Here is a 16,074-nt window from a genome sequence, read left to right as displayed (position 1 = left end):
CCCTAGGGGGGTCCCAAGGGGGTAACACTAGCATGGGTGGGTCGGCCCTCCAAAGTTGATGATGATGATGATGATGATGGTCCCGCCACATACCCCTACAAAGGTTTGAGCTGGACGATTTATCTATAGATAATTAATGTAGTCACATTTAAATCAGTTATACAAAAAAAAAAAAACGAACTGATTTTACCTCCAGATATAAATTTCTTCAAAAACTGATTACTTGATTCACATCGGTAAGAATGTGAAGAGCTATAGAGCTACACAAAACTAGCACAGGGTTTTCATGACCTTCAGCCAGACTAACCACAACTACTTCATGATTTTTCTCTAAGCATTGTTAAAGAATCCATTTATATCTGAATTCCGCGCGCGAGGCTCAAACTTATGTAGTCACTTTCTATTATTTTTTAAAGCTACAACAACATAAAGGAAAAAATCCATCATCACCACCGTGACGAACACAGTAGTTTTTGTTATTACATTACATATTAAAAAAGATCTAATATAAAATATGAATAAAATTTTACAACACAATCAGATCCGTTCGTAAAAACTTCGTCAGTTACATTCTTCAATAGAACAATAAATAAATAGATAGGTTCCAAAAATAAATAGTTCATCCAAAATAAATCCGTTATTTAAACTTCGTCAGATAAACTCTCGTCATTTTATAAAAGTTTTAATTTTCGTTCTGTACAACAGAAACTTTCACGTGTGAAATACATTGTCTCTTGAACTCCGCAAGCGTTGGTGCACGTTTAACATGTCTTGGCATCGAATTGAAAAAAATTATACCTTTATAAAACAATGAATTTTGTGAAGCTCTTGTTAGAAAGAAAGGTGTTCTTAGTTCATCCGCGTTTCTAGTGTTATATCTATGAAAATCTCTTCCTCTTTCAATTCGATCACACAAATATTGAGGTAGCAAACCATTAATTATTTTGAAAATGAACACCATAGACAAATAGACAATTCGTTGCTTCACGGATAACCATTGCAAAGCGTCCAACATAAAGGTAGAGGAAGTTAATCTATCACAATTTAAAATCAAACGCATTATTCTATTCTGCAAACGCTGTAACCTCAATAATTGTGTGTTATTGGCTAAAAACAAAAAGGTAGGGCAAAAATCCAAATGTGGAGAGATGATTGACTTGTATAGCTGTATTTTACTACTAATCGTTAATTCGTTTTTCAAACGGCATAGAATTCCATACTTTTTGGCAATTTTCTTGATGACATTGTCAATGTGAGCGTTGAACTTTAGGTTGTCATCAATAATCACGCCAAGATATTTAATCTCCCGAACGCGACCAATTGCCTCATCATCAATCAAAACAGAGACATCGTCATTTACAACGGTGCGCGAGAAAATCATATATTTAGTTTTATCTATATTTAATTTCAATTGCTTATACTTCAACCATCTGTTTAGAGAACGTAAATCTTCGTTCAAGTGTGAAACGGCTTCTTCTACATTCTTAGCTGCAATGAATAATACGGTGTCGTCGGCAAAAAGATTGATATCACAAAAACGTAAAACTCGTCGTATGTCATTTATATACATAATGAACAAAAGGGGCCCTAATACACTTCCCTGTGGAACTCCAAGATCATTCTCCACGGGACTAGATACCGAATCATTAAAAACAGTCCGTTGAGTTCTGTCAGACAAATAGCTCTCAAACCATCTGAATGCAGTACTCGAAATTCCAAAGCGCTTGATTGTGTTCAACAATAAGGGCCTAGAAATTGTCTCAAAAGCGCGTTTTAGATCCAAAAAAACAGCAAATATTGTGTCTCTATTCTCTAAGTTGTCTTTCCATTTTGCTAGTACTAAGTTCAACGCGGTTTCACACGAATGGCCTTCCCGGTAGCCAGATTGTTCCGGAATTAATAACGAGTTACTATTTAAATATTCTAACAGCTGACCTTTAACAACAAGTTCTAATATCTTTTCTAACGTGTGTAACATGTTGATGGGACGAAACTCTTCGGCTTTAATCGTTCCAGCAACCTTTTGAATCGGAACAACCAACGATTCTTTCCACACTTTAGGCACGTACCCAGTTAGCAATGATTTATTAATAAGGTTCAGCAGAGTGTGACCAATAACATTGAAGCAATCTTGAATGACCCTAGCATTTACATTGTCTACTCCAGCCGTTTTACCTAATGAAAAACAAATATTTTTAAGGTCATCCATTGTGATTGGGTGAAAACCATCAAATCTACTATTAACGTTAGTCGGCTGTTTTATTTCATCCGGTTCATCGACCAGTTCAATTGATTGATTGATCAATGAAACACTATTGATGAAATAATCATTGAACTTACTAGCAATTACTTGTTCTGTTTGTTCTAATGTGCCATCAAAAGTTATGGACCGCGGTTTATTATTACTAGGTTTTAATAAAGATTTCAAAATTTTCCATAACTCTGCTGTTGTATTGATGCTGAATAATCTTCCTCTGTATATATTCACAACGCGTCTTTTTTAACGTTTGTGAATACTTATTACGCGCGATCGTGTACTCCTTCCAATGATTCTGCCTGTTAGACCTACAAAACTTTTTGTACAATTTATCCCTCTTGCGTTTAAGGCGCAAAAGATCAAAATTGTACCAGCTGTTCGAGTTTTTCAGAGAAACTAATTTGTGTTCAACTAATTGATTCGTACACGTTTTCAAGATGTTTGTAAGAACAGCTGCCGAATCATCTAAATTACGGCCCGCGATTGGAAAATCCAAGCTTCTTTCAACAAGATTCGAAACAGCCTGTTTCGAATATTTTCTCCAGCATTTCAATTTTATTAAATCATTATAATCATTCATTATATCTAATACATTAATCATCAATGTCTCATGATCGGTTATTTTCAAGTCGGAATTCGTAACTGAACGAATAGAATCAAAATTGGAATAAACATGATCAATCAAAGTTCTACTTCGCTGAGAAATGCGCGTATATTCGTCAACACTTTGTTTTAAATTGAAAGATTCAACTAAGCGCTTCAAATGATTCGAATTTGCATCATCACGCCAGTTAATATTGAAATCACCAGCCAATATGTTCAATTTACTAAAATCAAGAAATTCCTCAAGCCAGTTTTCCAATATTTCAAGGAAACGCTGGTCACTGGTATTAGGAGAATGATATAAAACACCAAAATTACCCAACTTCATGCCACGAATTACTGTAATGCCCAAGAACCAGTTACCATCCTTAGCTTCGTTTCGGCAAAGCTCGAACTGAACCGATTCTCTGACATAAATAGCAACACCGCCAGTTTGTCTAGAGTGTGATAAACAAGCAGCAACGTTATATCCCGGAATACTATATTGATCAAATGCTTCAATATCGACAATATGTGTCTCTGATAAGAACACTAAAAGTGGACGTTTATCTTCAACAACCTGACGTAATGCAACGTAGTTTGTTGTCAACCCTGCAATATTAAAATACAGAAAATCAATGTGATTCACACTCTTCTTGGAACTTGTTTGCTATTTATTGAAACGCAAGCTGCTTCTCTTTTGATTAAAAAGTCTTTTATAAATCACGCACTCTGAACTGAATGCGGCATGGTTGACGTCCAAGTTCATTTTACGCTCTCTATTCATTTTTAAACAATTAACGCATTTCAATACAGTAGACGTGCACTCAGATGTCTTGTGCTTTTGGCTACACCTAGAGCATGTATCACAATTTTTGCAATCCATGCTCTTGTGTCCAAATTCTCCACATTTGAAGCATCTCAACACGTTTATCGCGGGAAGTACTAAGCATCGATCAAACTCTACATTCACTTGCTTAGCAGCTAATAAGCTATTATACGCTTCTAAATCAACTTCTATTACCGCGCTATACTTGTTATAAGTGAAGCGTGGATTTTCAAAGGTATTTACTACTTTTATATTATTTATTGTGATGCCTTCATTTTGACTCTTTAAATAGTCAATGAAAACATCAGGAGAAAGATTCTCGCTCATGCCCACTATTTTCAATCTTGGCACCGATGTGGGTACAACAGCGCTGTAATTTTCACCCAGATTATTTTCAATGCCATTTTTCACATTTTCAACATTTTCGCCAATAGCGCATTCAACAATAATGGAACCATCTTTACCGTTCCTAAAATTACTAACTTTGTGTGTTTTTGGATCTAAGTTAGTTTTCAAAAACTTCCGAGTTTCCTCGCAAGCTTGTTTGGACTCTTTAGGTTTAATCACAATAACCGGACGAGTCTTAGGTTTGGCCGGTTTAAAACCATTATTATTATTACTATTACTAATCATTTGACTTGTACTCGTTTTTTTACTTTTACTGTGTCTTTTAACGACTTCCGCAAATGTTGCGTCGTCATCAAAGACATCATTTTGATCGTTGTTATCATATTCAATTTTGCGCTTTTTGCCGATTTGGTCCGATTCAGAAGGAACCGGCCCATTCCGCACGCGAGCATCTTTCATCGCAGCTATATTCTGACGCGTATTTAATTCCAAAACTGAGTTATTCAATTTTTCAAATTGCTCACAAAATAATTTTTCAAGAGACTCATTAACATTTAATCTCAACTGTTCAACACCGGCACTCAACGCGTTGTTTATCTGGGCCGATATTTGGTCTCGCATTGCAATGACCGAATCAGTGAGAGAAGATAATTTCTTCATCTCTTCTTCGATACGCTTGACGTCCGAAACCAAATGCTGCCCACCACAACACTGGTTTGATAAACATTCATCACACTTGAAGCAAAGGTTATCGTTATCTGTTATAATCTTTGCCGTTGCCTTGGTGAGTCCAGTGCACTTGTAGTGAAACAAACGTGCACAGTTGAAGCCCACACATTTCAACGGCAAATCCGATAGGACAATTGCCGTTCCACAGCCAGAACAAATCATCGCACACAACACACGTTAACACGGGACGCTATACCAACAGACATGCAGGGAAACAAGAGATAGGCAAAAAAAAAAATGATCACCACCGCAGCTAATGCGCTGGGGGGATTTTATTTAAACAAACTTTAATGCGAACAAGCTGCTTAAGCAACTGTTCTTGTACTTAGCCTTGTGTAGATTCACTACCGAAACACGTTAGAATATATCTACCGTGAATCACTTCACTATTTCACACGTAAAATAACGATTAAATATCACCACAAAATAACACGAACTACTCTGTTCGCCATCAAAGAGGGAAAGTTAGTGGGGGTCGGTCATACATTTGGACTCGATTGGGGCACTCTAAATGGGTCAACACAGGATTTTTTGAAATTTGACCTTTTGGGTACCTACACGTTAGTACAAGGGACATCAGAATTCATTTTAGAGGTATGGTTTTTTGAGCAAAGTATCTTATTTTGATCCCTAGAATCCGAAAATCATATGTGCCTAAGCGATTTTTTGATCCCCTACAAATCGAACCGCCCTATTAAACAAGCTAATTTTTCTCACTAGTCAAACGTAATACATAGATATCAACGCTGCTTTAACTCTCAGTCCAATCTGTATCAAAAGTTATACAGCTGATAGTTAAGCAGAGCTTTATTTCTGTTGCTCTGTTTCCTGGTGCCACAGCGTACCAAGGGTAGGGGAAGGGGTGATAAAATGGACACCCCAAGCCATTTTCCAATTTCCTCCACAGTTTAACACTACAACTATGAGTCGATAGCGCACATTAACTGAGTCACTAATGGTTGATACAAAAAATAAGAAGAAATACTCAAATATAATATTTTTCGGAGTTTTCATGAGCATTTTCGAAAGCAGTTTTTTGGGGGTAAAATGGACACGTGTGGGTAAAATGAACATATGGAGGTGGTAATATGAACACCTTGGGCGTGAACATCAATTATCCTTTTACAGATAGTGAAATGTTGTTCCATAGCACGTGACACACTTATGCATTCACCAACAGTTCAATTTTTACCGTTTGTCGTAGAATTAATAACAATATATGACCTTATCCGCAAGAAACTGAGAAATGGCGGAAGCTTTTTTTACGGACATTCCGCATTCAATGGTACGTTTAGCGGCGGTCATCTGTTCATCGGTCCGAGTTTACCTTTGCGTTTTTCTGATATAAACACGAAGCATCTAGATTTTTCAATAGAAATTAACACAATTTTTTCACGATCACCATGGGCTGTCCATTTTACCCGCACATAAATATTATTGAAAATACCTTAATATATCGAGAAAATCATTTAAACAATTACTAACCTTTGATGATTTCTGCTGGATAGTGGTCTGAGTACAGATATTTGCAGAAAAATCGCTCTAAAATACTGTTTTACACTAGAAAAAACCTTATTTTTTATAGGCTAAAAATAAGATCACCACCACGAATGTACACGTGTTTTTTGTTTTTGTTTATTATTTTGACTTGTTCACTATTTCATGTCGCATACTTTGTCTCAAATAGCTTCTAGTGCTTCTAAGATAAGGTGCCAAAGAAGTTTGTACTATTTTTCAACGTAATAGTCGAGATTTTAACGGGTGTCCATTTTACCACCCCTGTTCATTTTACCCACAATTCCCCTAAGTGTTAAGATAGTATCAACATGGAATGCTCTGGTATTTTGAAGCGGGTATTGTCTAATTTTATTGATTAAACGTATATTAACTCAGTCCTGACGTTTGTTAAAAGAAAAAATTTAATTTTATTTGAAAAATATCAAATGAAAATAAAATGCACTTGGTTCGGTCTGGCTCAACAAGATCTAGAAAAAAAAGTGATGTACCCATTGAAACAAGGTTCGGCTCTACGAAAACCACCTGGCTGTTTATTTATCTAATTCTGATGACAGTCGTATTAACGAGCTGTCCGGAGCGGAGAAATCAGTTACGGGTTAAAATAAATCGCATAGTTTGCTTTTAAATCACAAGCAATCACTTTCTTTAGATGCCATGTCTGTGTTTACGGTTCACTCTGGTCGAACGCAATTTCGTTCTTTTCACAAAGAGCAACAGAGATTTTTTATTATAACACGCCTATGAACTGTTCAAATGATTTCATTCTTTAATGGAACATAGATTATCAGTTTGCACATCCACTGGTGCTAATAACTCAATTTTAAAGAAAATGGCGCTTGGCTCGGTCTGGTCGCACGCCGACCAAATACGTGAAATGTCGTGCTTGCACATTTCACCTCAGCGGGCCATTTGAAAATCTATCTCCCTATAACCATAGTGGAACTTTCTTTTTCTTATAGTCGACCTATGAAAAAATGAACCCATAATTTCTATTGAGACATTATATAAAACTTTTTTTTAGGCTTGATAACCTGATGATTATAGGTATTGTTACTGTTTATGAAATTATATTAATTTTCATTTAATTTAAGTTGCGCGTAAGTATCAAAAACCAATCCTAATATTGTAAATAAAAACTAATTCCTTAATTTCTTTTTTTTTCATTCAGGCATTGCATATAGATTATTAATATTGTTTCCCATTTCCTCTCGTATCCGGATCTATCGTTTGATCCTTTTAGCTAGAGGATACGAACCATTACGATTCGATCTGCCCATTCAGCATCTGCTCCTTTTGTAGCACACAGGAAGAGCTGATTTCTTTCGCTGTGCGTGAGCCGAAGAAAACGTACCTTTGGCGCTTGGGCCTGTATCGGGCAAGGTATTAATAAAACTACGAGGATTTTCCATCGAACGCTTGCACACGCACACACCGGTCGATCCTTTTGTTCTGCCGGCTGGCCAGCAGCCACTTTTGGGCGAAAATTGTGCGCGCATGGCAACTGTCGATTCGCTGTTTTTTTTTCATTCCGAATGGTCATATCGACACAGTAAAAAAAAATTCGGAATGGTTATAGGGTGTGGAAAGGAGGTGACCCGACGATGCTGGGTTACTGTACCTTTTCGCATTCTCTGCATACTTTTTTTTGTCTGTATTTCTTACTGTGTACTTTTGAGGCCGTCGTACACGCTGCCCACCAAGAGTAACTGACACAATGTTGTTTTCCTCTGTTCACAAAGTAGTTTTCCAGGTAAAATTGATTTTGTTTTTGTTCTTCAGGTCCCTTCGTGTGCCTACTGTCAGACAACTGTCGGCGGAATTGTTCTGCGCGACCACATTGTCATCAATCTTCATTACGCCAAACGAAATGCAGAAATCCATCATCATCTTCCGCACCTTTGTTGAGCTACCATCGCCACCACCACCACCCCCGGGCCCCAGTTGTTTCGAGGAGACTAAAGGAGGCAACCGCTGGCATCGACGGACGTGACGCCGGGATCGGAGTAGCAGCATGGTTCGAATTGGAGATGCACACACCGGTGCCGTTGGTTGCACTACTGCAGTTTTTCGAGGTTGTCTTTTGTTCATATGCTCGTGCAATTTTGCTTCCAAAATCTGGTTTGTTGCAGCTGTTCTAGACAGTAGCAGTGTACCGGCATCGCAGGGTACATTCAGAGAGATGCAACAACACCTTTCTGCTATTATTCGCCGGTTGAGATGAAATCATGCGTAACATTTTAATTGTATGTTGTTTGCTGTCTAGCCTGTAATGCATGCAGTTTAAACGAGGGTGAAATTTTTACTCAGTTTTAAATGAATAGATAACTCAATTTTTTCCAAAAATTTACTTTCCTAACTTTACGGCAGTGCTTCGAGCGAAGTGTTGAAGTACAAAATAAAATTTTCTTCAAGTCGCATGACTAAATGACTGTAAGGGGAGAGATGTGTCCTTGAATTATAACCCTCTACGGGAAGCTATTTTGCCACGCAGCAAACAATCATAACAATCGTACAAACATTCAATTCTTTCCCTCTAATCGTCCAGTTTCGCACATCGTTACCACAGCATAAATGTCTCCTTCTGAAATTCTCACTAATCCCCGAGAAGGGCACGCACACGAGCAGACATTAAATCGTAAGAAGGGAGCAATTTTTCCCCCTTTCCCGGACAGTTTCACAACCCCTGGCGGGTAAGAGTCTGATAATTTCGTCCAGCAAACGCCACGAAATTTTTCAGAATAATCAGAGTATTCCTGAAGTTTGACCACGTTTGAAAATTCTACAATAATTATACATCCACCCCAAGCAGCTCCTAGCTGCTGGTTTGCGGCTCTCTAAAGCTGCAGCATCCGAAAAAAAAACTCCTTTGTTCAAACACTTCAACCAACAGGATGCCTCTGCCTACCGCTGGAGAAGAGGATTGAAAAGGAGCACAATCCAGTATTCAGGTACGCATGCATTAGTGGGAACAAAGAATAAATCCGAAGAAAGGAAACACCTGGAAACTTGAGAAGGTTTTTTTCCTCTCGTTCGTTGTTTCTCCATTCTTAAATTTACTGTTGTTTCCAAATCGATGGTTGAAAATTTCAGCGCGTTGGGTATACTAAGTACAGAAAAGTTCAATTACTCCAAGGTAGATTTAATCCCAAGTAGCAGCACTCGATCATCTCAACAGCGATAGCTATTGGATCGGTCCAAAAATGATACACCAGATGTTCCGGTCAGAGTGATCGTGATTGTAGAAGCATACACAGATAAACAGGATTAGCGAAGATCCTGAAAAAGAAAAGGCGGATTGTGCCCATCAGCTGGTATAAAATTACATCGTTTGTTGTATCCTGGTGCCGAATCAGGTACGAAAATTGAAAGGAAGCTGTCCTATCGATGTTGTTTAATCTGAATTCAAAACATTGCTGGCTGGCGTTCGCCTAATCCCTCATGGACTCATTCAAGTGTTTAGTTAAAAATTTCACCCAGCAGCTGGTTTTGTTGAACACGTTTCAACTTGGGTGCCACCGAAGTTAAAATGATACCGAAATACAAACACGATCGGCCAGTTAGTTGAATGATTTACAATGGTCAGTTCATTGCCATAAAGGTTATTTATTACGAAACGGTTCTGCACTAAGATGGTCCACGTGTTAATCTTCGAACATAAAAACTCTCATAACCCCCCTCGAAAAGAACGTTCAAATCATAAAGCTTCGGTCCTAGTCAGCGTAGAATCGAGACACTCTAGCCGAAATATGATTCCGCATGCGACCGACGACGGTTTGTCCCAAGGACATAATCTTACACGCCGGCCACAGCGGATGATAATGTCCCCTCAATTAAACTACCGTTTTTCGATTCGTGGAGAACATTTACCCCTCTGCTGCTGCTGCTGGTTTTTCCTTTATTGCAGGGCGCTCTCTAACCAGGGGGAATCAGCCACTGTTGACAATCATAAATTTTAATTCGGGACAGGCGAATTGATTTGCCCTCGAGGGATAACGCTCACTAACCGGGTGTGTTTATGGCTCGATTCGGGAGCCTGGACGAACACTGCCAGACGAAAGATTTAGGAAATGATTCGGGTTACTATAGTTTTATTCGTTCCTGTTATTTAACTTTTTGAATGTTACACGCATTACAGAGCTGGTTTACTTCAAAAGGCAATGCATCAAATAAATTTGTGAAATTTTAATCATCCAAATGATCTCGTTACATTTTAATAATGTAAATCGGAATTCTCAATTTTTCGCAGTTAATGGGACACCCGAAACAATGTTCAATTCTAAGAGATGGCGCTGCAGTGGTAGTGGTAGTAAAATCGAAATTTTTACGAGCATTTTACTTAATGACCGGAAGAACTGCTACTAGTTACTCTGTTTTTATATTATTCTAACTTTCTAGTACTTACTTTTACTATATTCAATCTATTTTTATCAAAAAACTTGATTTTGCTGTACTACTATATTGAGTCAGCGGAGTTGTATAAGAAAATCAAGTTTTTTGATTAAAATAGATTGCATATAATAAAATTACCTACTAGAAAGTTAGAATAATATGAAAACAAGGTAACTTATAGCAGTTTTTCCGGTCAATAAGCAAAATGCTCGTAGAAATTTCGATTTTACTACCACTACCACTACAGCGCCATCTCTTAGAATTTAACATTGTTTCGGGTGTCCCATTGTTGAAAACTTCAAATTCGATTTCATGTCGAGTACAAAGTTATAGACTACAGATTTTACGCATTATGACTCATATATTCGTAAATTTCTTACTTTTTGCTGAATTGTTTAAAATCTACACAAATTTTCCAAAGCTTGAAAAAGGATATGTTATATGAGTAGATAGATTGAAAGCTGAGTGAAATATAGAATTATTCTCCATAATTATAACATGCCAAACCTGTGATCTGTCATACATTTGATGCACTTATTGACAACTTTTCAGATAATTTCGGGTGATTCCAGCATTTTTTTTACTTAATAATGCGGTATTCTATGCGGTATTGAGTATATTTCATTGGTTCCAAAATGAAACAAAGAATTGGTTGGAGCGTCTCATCATTCGCTGATAAAAATGAATTAAAATAAACAAATCAATAAAATACTCACACACACAGAAATACATCAGAAACTAGACTTTAGAGAAATGATACTGTCAACTTCATGTTCATTTCAATATTTTCAACCATACTCCGAGAGATCTTTTGGAAAACGAGAATATTTCACAAGGATAAGGAATATGTCACAGGAAAGTACAAATAAGAATAATAAAATATTACAGACAGAAGACAGAACGGATTTAATTGTGCTCCAATTCCAATTTGTAAAAATACTAGGCGGTTGTATGGAATGATAACGTAGGACTGAACAGTGTTATTAAAAGCTTCAATTTTACTAGATTAGAAAGTCCAGTTAGCTCTAACCTGGAATGTTTACTTTCAGGTTTTCCATCACTTATTTTTTTCTTACAACATCCGAACGAATTTCATTCTCATTTTTCGAAGTTGTACCCGTCGAAGTTTTTGAATGAGGAAAGAATTTCAACGCATGCATTGGAAAGAGAATTTATTACATTTCCACAAAGGACAAGAGCTCAATAATTCTTGAATCCACCACAATGAACGATGTGGTCTTAAATTGGTCTGGTCTAGTCCATTAGTCAGGACAAGTGGTTAAAATTATAAATTTAGTTTCACAATATCGAAGTTCTATAATTTATTCATGTAGTTGATGCATGTTACTATGACGATCGGTTTCACTACCTAATGTACGATGTAAATACAATTGTTTATCGGTAATTGACGTCTGAAAATGAACATGAAATATAAAGGATATTCTCTCCACAATACATTCATGTCCAACAAGAATGAATTTAAAAAATCCATTGGATTTGCTGACGTTTTTCAAAGTATATCTACAAATTATTTTTGAATTTATACCTATTTCGAGAAAAAACACAACCGCTGACCTTCCTCCACCTAACAATAACTATTATAAACTCACGAAAGGCTTTAGATTACCTCATTTCTATTTAAGCTCTCGTCCGAATAAGACGTACTTTTTCAACTATACAATTAAAACTTAATTTTTCCTGAGTTTCTGTCTCATCTTTACTCTCTTTCACCTCAACGTTTATCAGCGACACACGCAGAGAAGCTGTGGCTCAAAGAATCCCGCAATTCGTTGGTACCAGTTACGATACCCGGGCAGTTCCGCGTCAAAATGTTTCTGCAAGCCGCAAAGGTTTTTGCCTTTCTCCTATAAAGGTATAGCAATCACTTGCAAAACCGAAAGTATAAAAGTGCTCCAAAGGGCCGAATGGCATATATCACTCGACTCAGCTCGACGAGCTGAGCATTTTCTGTATGTATGTGTGTGTGTGAATGTGTGTGTGTATGTGCAGATTTTTATTCTCACTCACTTTTCTCAGAGATGGCTGGACCGATTTTCATGAAATTAATTCCAAATGAAAGGTCTTGTTGTTCCATAAGACCCTATTCAATTTTATTGTAATCGGATTTTTAGTTTAGAGGTTATGTCTCAAAATGTAAAAATCATGAAACATCATTATCTCCAAAACCTTGCAACCGATTTGAACATATCTGGTTTCAAATAAACGGGCTACCTGAAAAACCCTTAACTTTTGAATTTTATAAAGATTGGACTCATGGTTCAAAAGTTATGAAAAGAAACGTGTTGTGAAGACTGTTTAATCTCACTCATCTTGCTCAGAGATGGCTGGACCGATTTTCATAAAATCAGTGTCAAATGGAAGGTCTAGTAGCCCCATAAGACCCTATTGATTTGTTTTGCAATCGGACTATTACTTTGCCTGTTATGTTTAAAAATGTGAAATCCAGCTATGCAAAGGAACATATTCCGAAGACTACTTGGACTCACTCACTTTTCTCAGAGATGGCTGACCCGATTTCCACAAAATTAGTGTCAAATGAAAGGTCTAGCTGCCTCATAACACCCTAATGAATTCTACTGTAATCGAACTGTAACTTCGTCTGTAATGTACCGAAATGTGAAAATCATGAAACTTCATTATCTCAGAAACTACACAACCGATTTGATCAATATTATTATCAGATGATCGAGCTAGTTAAAGGTTAACTGATGAATTATGATTGAACACGTGGTTTCAAAGTTTGGCTGCCCTATACGTTCCCATTTCATTTGATTATAATCGAACTTAAGCAACCGTTATGTATAAAATTGTTAATAAAACAACGAAAGTCTATTATCTTAAAGACTACATGACTTATTTGAACATAACTAGTGTCATACGAACGAGTCATCTCTCAAACTTACAAATAACAAATTTCATAGCAATTTGATATGTGGCTCAAAAGTTATGGAGAGGAAAGAACAAAGACTATTTAAAACTATACCTGCTTTGATCGATATATGTGGCCTCAAAATAATTTAAATGTGGTGTCGTACTATTTGAACGTTCCAAATTCATAGATTCCTTGCGATGTGTTTAAAGTCTGCAAATGCACGACGAATCGACCATAGGATATGATCGAAGTCAAATAATGTTTTTTTTTCGGAATGACAACATCCTCGACTTTTGGTTTCTGTATATCGCCTTAATTCTGAATATATTTATGTTGGGTGGTATTCGGTCATTTTCAGCAGATTTTCTGGCATCAATCTGACACCGGAAATACCCATATTGGGAAGTATTTAGTTATTTTGGTTGTTTTCCAGAAACTAAAAGGGGTCGTCTTTAAATTCAAAATGGTGTCCAGGGTCAATGTTTGGTTTCTATGCATCATCTCGATTACGGAAATATCCATATTGAGTATTATTCGGTCATTTTCGGCTGTTTCCTAGAAGTTGCCATTTAGCAATTCAAAATGGTGCCTGACGTCAATTATTAGCTCATTGCATCATTCTAGTTCCAGAGATACTCATATTGGATGGTATTTGGTTATTTTAGGCAGTTTTTCACAAACCGGAAGTCGCCGTCTTAGATTTCAACATGGTAATAATTTCTAGACTCTGAGCGTCATTCTGGTTGAAGAAACACCCATATTGGGTGTTATTCGATCATTTTCGGCTGTTTCCCTGGAACCGGAAGTCGCCAACCTAGAATCCAAAATAGGGTCTGTGGTCGATTTCAGCTGCTGTGTATCATTCTAGATCCGGAGATACTCATCTAAGACGGAAATCGGCCATTTTTGGCTGTTTTTCCAGAAACCAGAAGTTGCCATCCTACAATTCATAATGGTGTCTGTGATTAATTTTTTGCTTCTGTGCATCTTTCTGGTTCCGGAGCTACTCATATATAATGGGAATCGTCCATTTCAGGCTGTTTTTTCAGAAACCGGAAGTTGCCATCTTACAATTCAAAATGTTGTCTGAAGTCGATTTGTGGCTCCAGTGCATCATTACGATTCCGGAAATACCCATATTGGGTGGTATTTGGTCGTTTACCGCTGTTTTCCCGAAACCGGAAGTCGCCATTTGGGATTTCATAATGGCATTTGGAAACAATTTCTGGATTTTGAACGTCATACTGGTTAAAGAAAGATCTCCCAGATGGTCTCGAGGTACGATACTGGCCTAACAAGCCAGTCGTCGTATGTTCGAGTCTCGGCTCGGGAGATACTGTTAGTGTCAGTAGGATCGTAGCACTAGCCCCGCAATTGTCCTGTACACTAAACAGTCGGCTGCGAAGTCTGTGTGTAAATAAACAGAAGGTCAAGTTCCGAATCAGAATGTAGCACCAAGGCTTTGTTTTTTTACTGGTTAAAAAACACTCCTATTGGGTGGTATTTTGTTATTTTCTGCTGTTTTTCAGAAACCAGAAGTCGCCGGAATTCAAAATGGTAGCTGTGGTCAATTTGTGCTTCTGTGTATCATTCTAGATCCGAATATTATTATATTGGGTGGAAATCGGCCATTTTTGGCTGTTTTCCGGAAACCGGATGTTGCCAGTTGATCAGTTCGCGAGATGTGCAGAAACATGTGCTTCCAGAAGAGGAAGGGGCGTCGAACCATTATGGAAATATTTGTTACCTCTAAAAACATTCACCTGCCAAATTTCGTTTCATTTAGTTGGTTAGTTCTCGAGATGTGCAGAAATTTGTGTTTCATTTGTATGGGACCCCTCCCTTCCAGAACAGGAAGGGGTCTCAAACTATCATAGGAACCTTTATCGGCACCAAAAACCCCTACATACAAATTTTCACGTCGATCGGTTCGGTAGTTTTCGAGCCTTTATGGATCATACAGACAGACCGGACTGCATTTTTATATGTATGGATTACAACATCATTTTTTTAGAACCTTAAGAGTGAATATACATTTATTGGATTGAAGCGTTCATGTAAATCTATTTTTGCAAATAATAAGTTTGAATGAGAAAGGCTGGGTCTGATCGCTAGGTGGATTAATTTAGGTTTTTTTCATTTCAGGTAGAGGGAAAATTTGCTGCTAAGCACCTGAGGGTTCGACCCACACAACCCTTCAATCTCCAGCCCATAATACTCGACGGGACGACCGCTAGGGATTGCTTCGGGAGGCGGCTTCTGTGCTTTGTGCAACATCCTGGCTCTATCAAGTCTCCTAGCTAATTAGCTATCTAACCTGGAGACTGGCAGTTAGCTAACACTGGCGCGTCGGGGGTCAATCTGTCGCCTGCTTTGCAATTTTAGGACTATTTGAAAGGCGGCTGCACAAACTGCCCTCCAGATGTTAGGGTCTTCGCATATCCTCTGATCTAGGTTGTCCGAAGTAATGTCTGGCCCGCTCACTACCATCATGTCGCTCCGCGCACGCGCACGCGCAAAACGGAACAT

The sequence above is a fragment of the Wyeomyia smithii genome, chromosome 3 (assembly GCF_029784165.1).
Source record: "Wyeomyia smithii strain HCP4-BCI-WySm-NY-G18 chromosome 3, ASM2978416v1, whole genome shotgun sequence".
NCBI classification, from domain to species: Eukaryota; Metazoa; Arthropoda; class Insecta; order Diptera; family Culicidae; genus Wyeomyia; species Wyeomyia smithii.
This window is presented reverse-complemented; position numbering follows the sequence as displayed.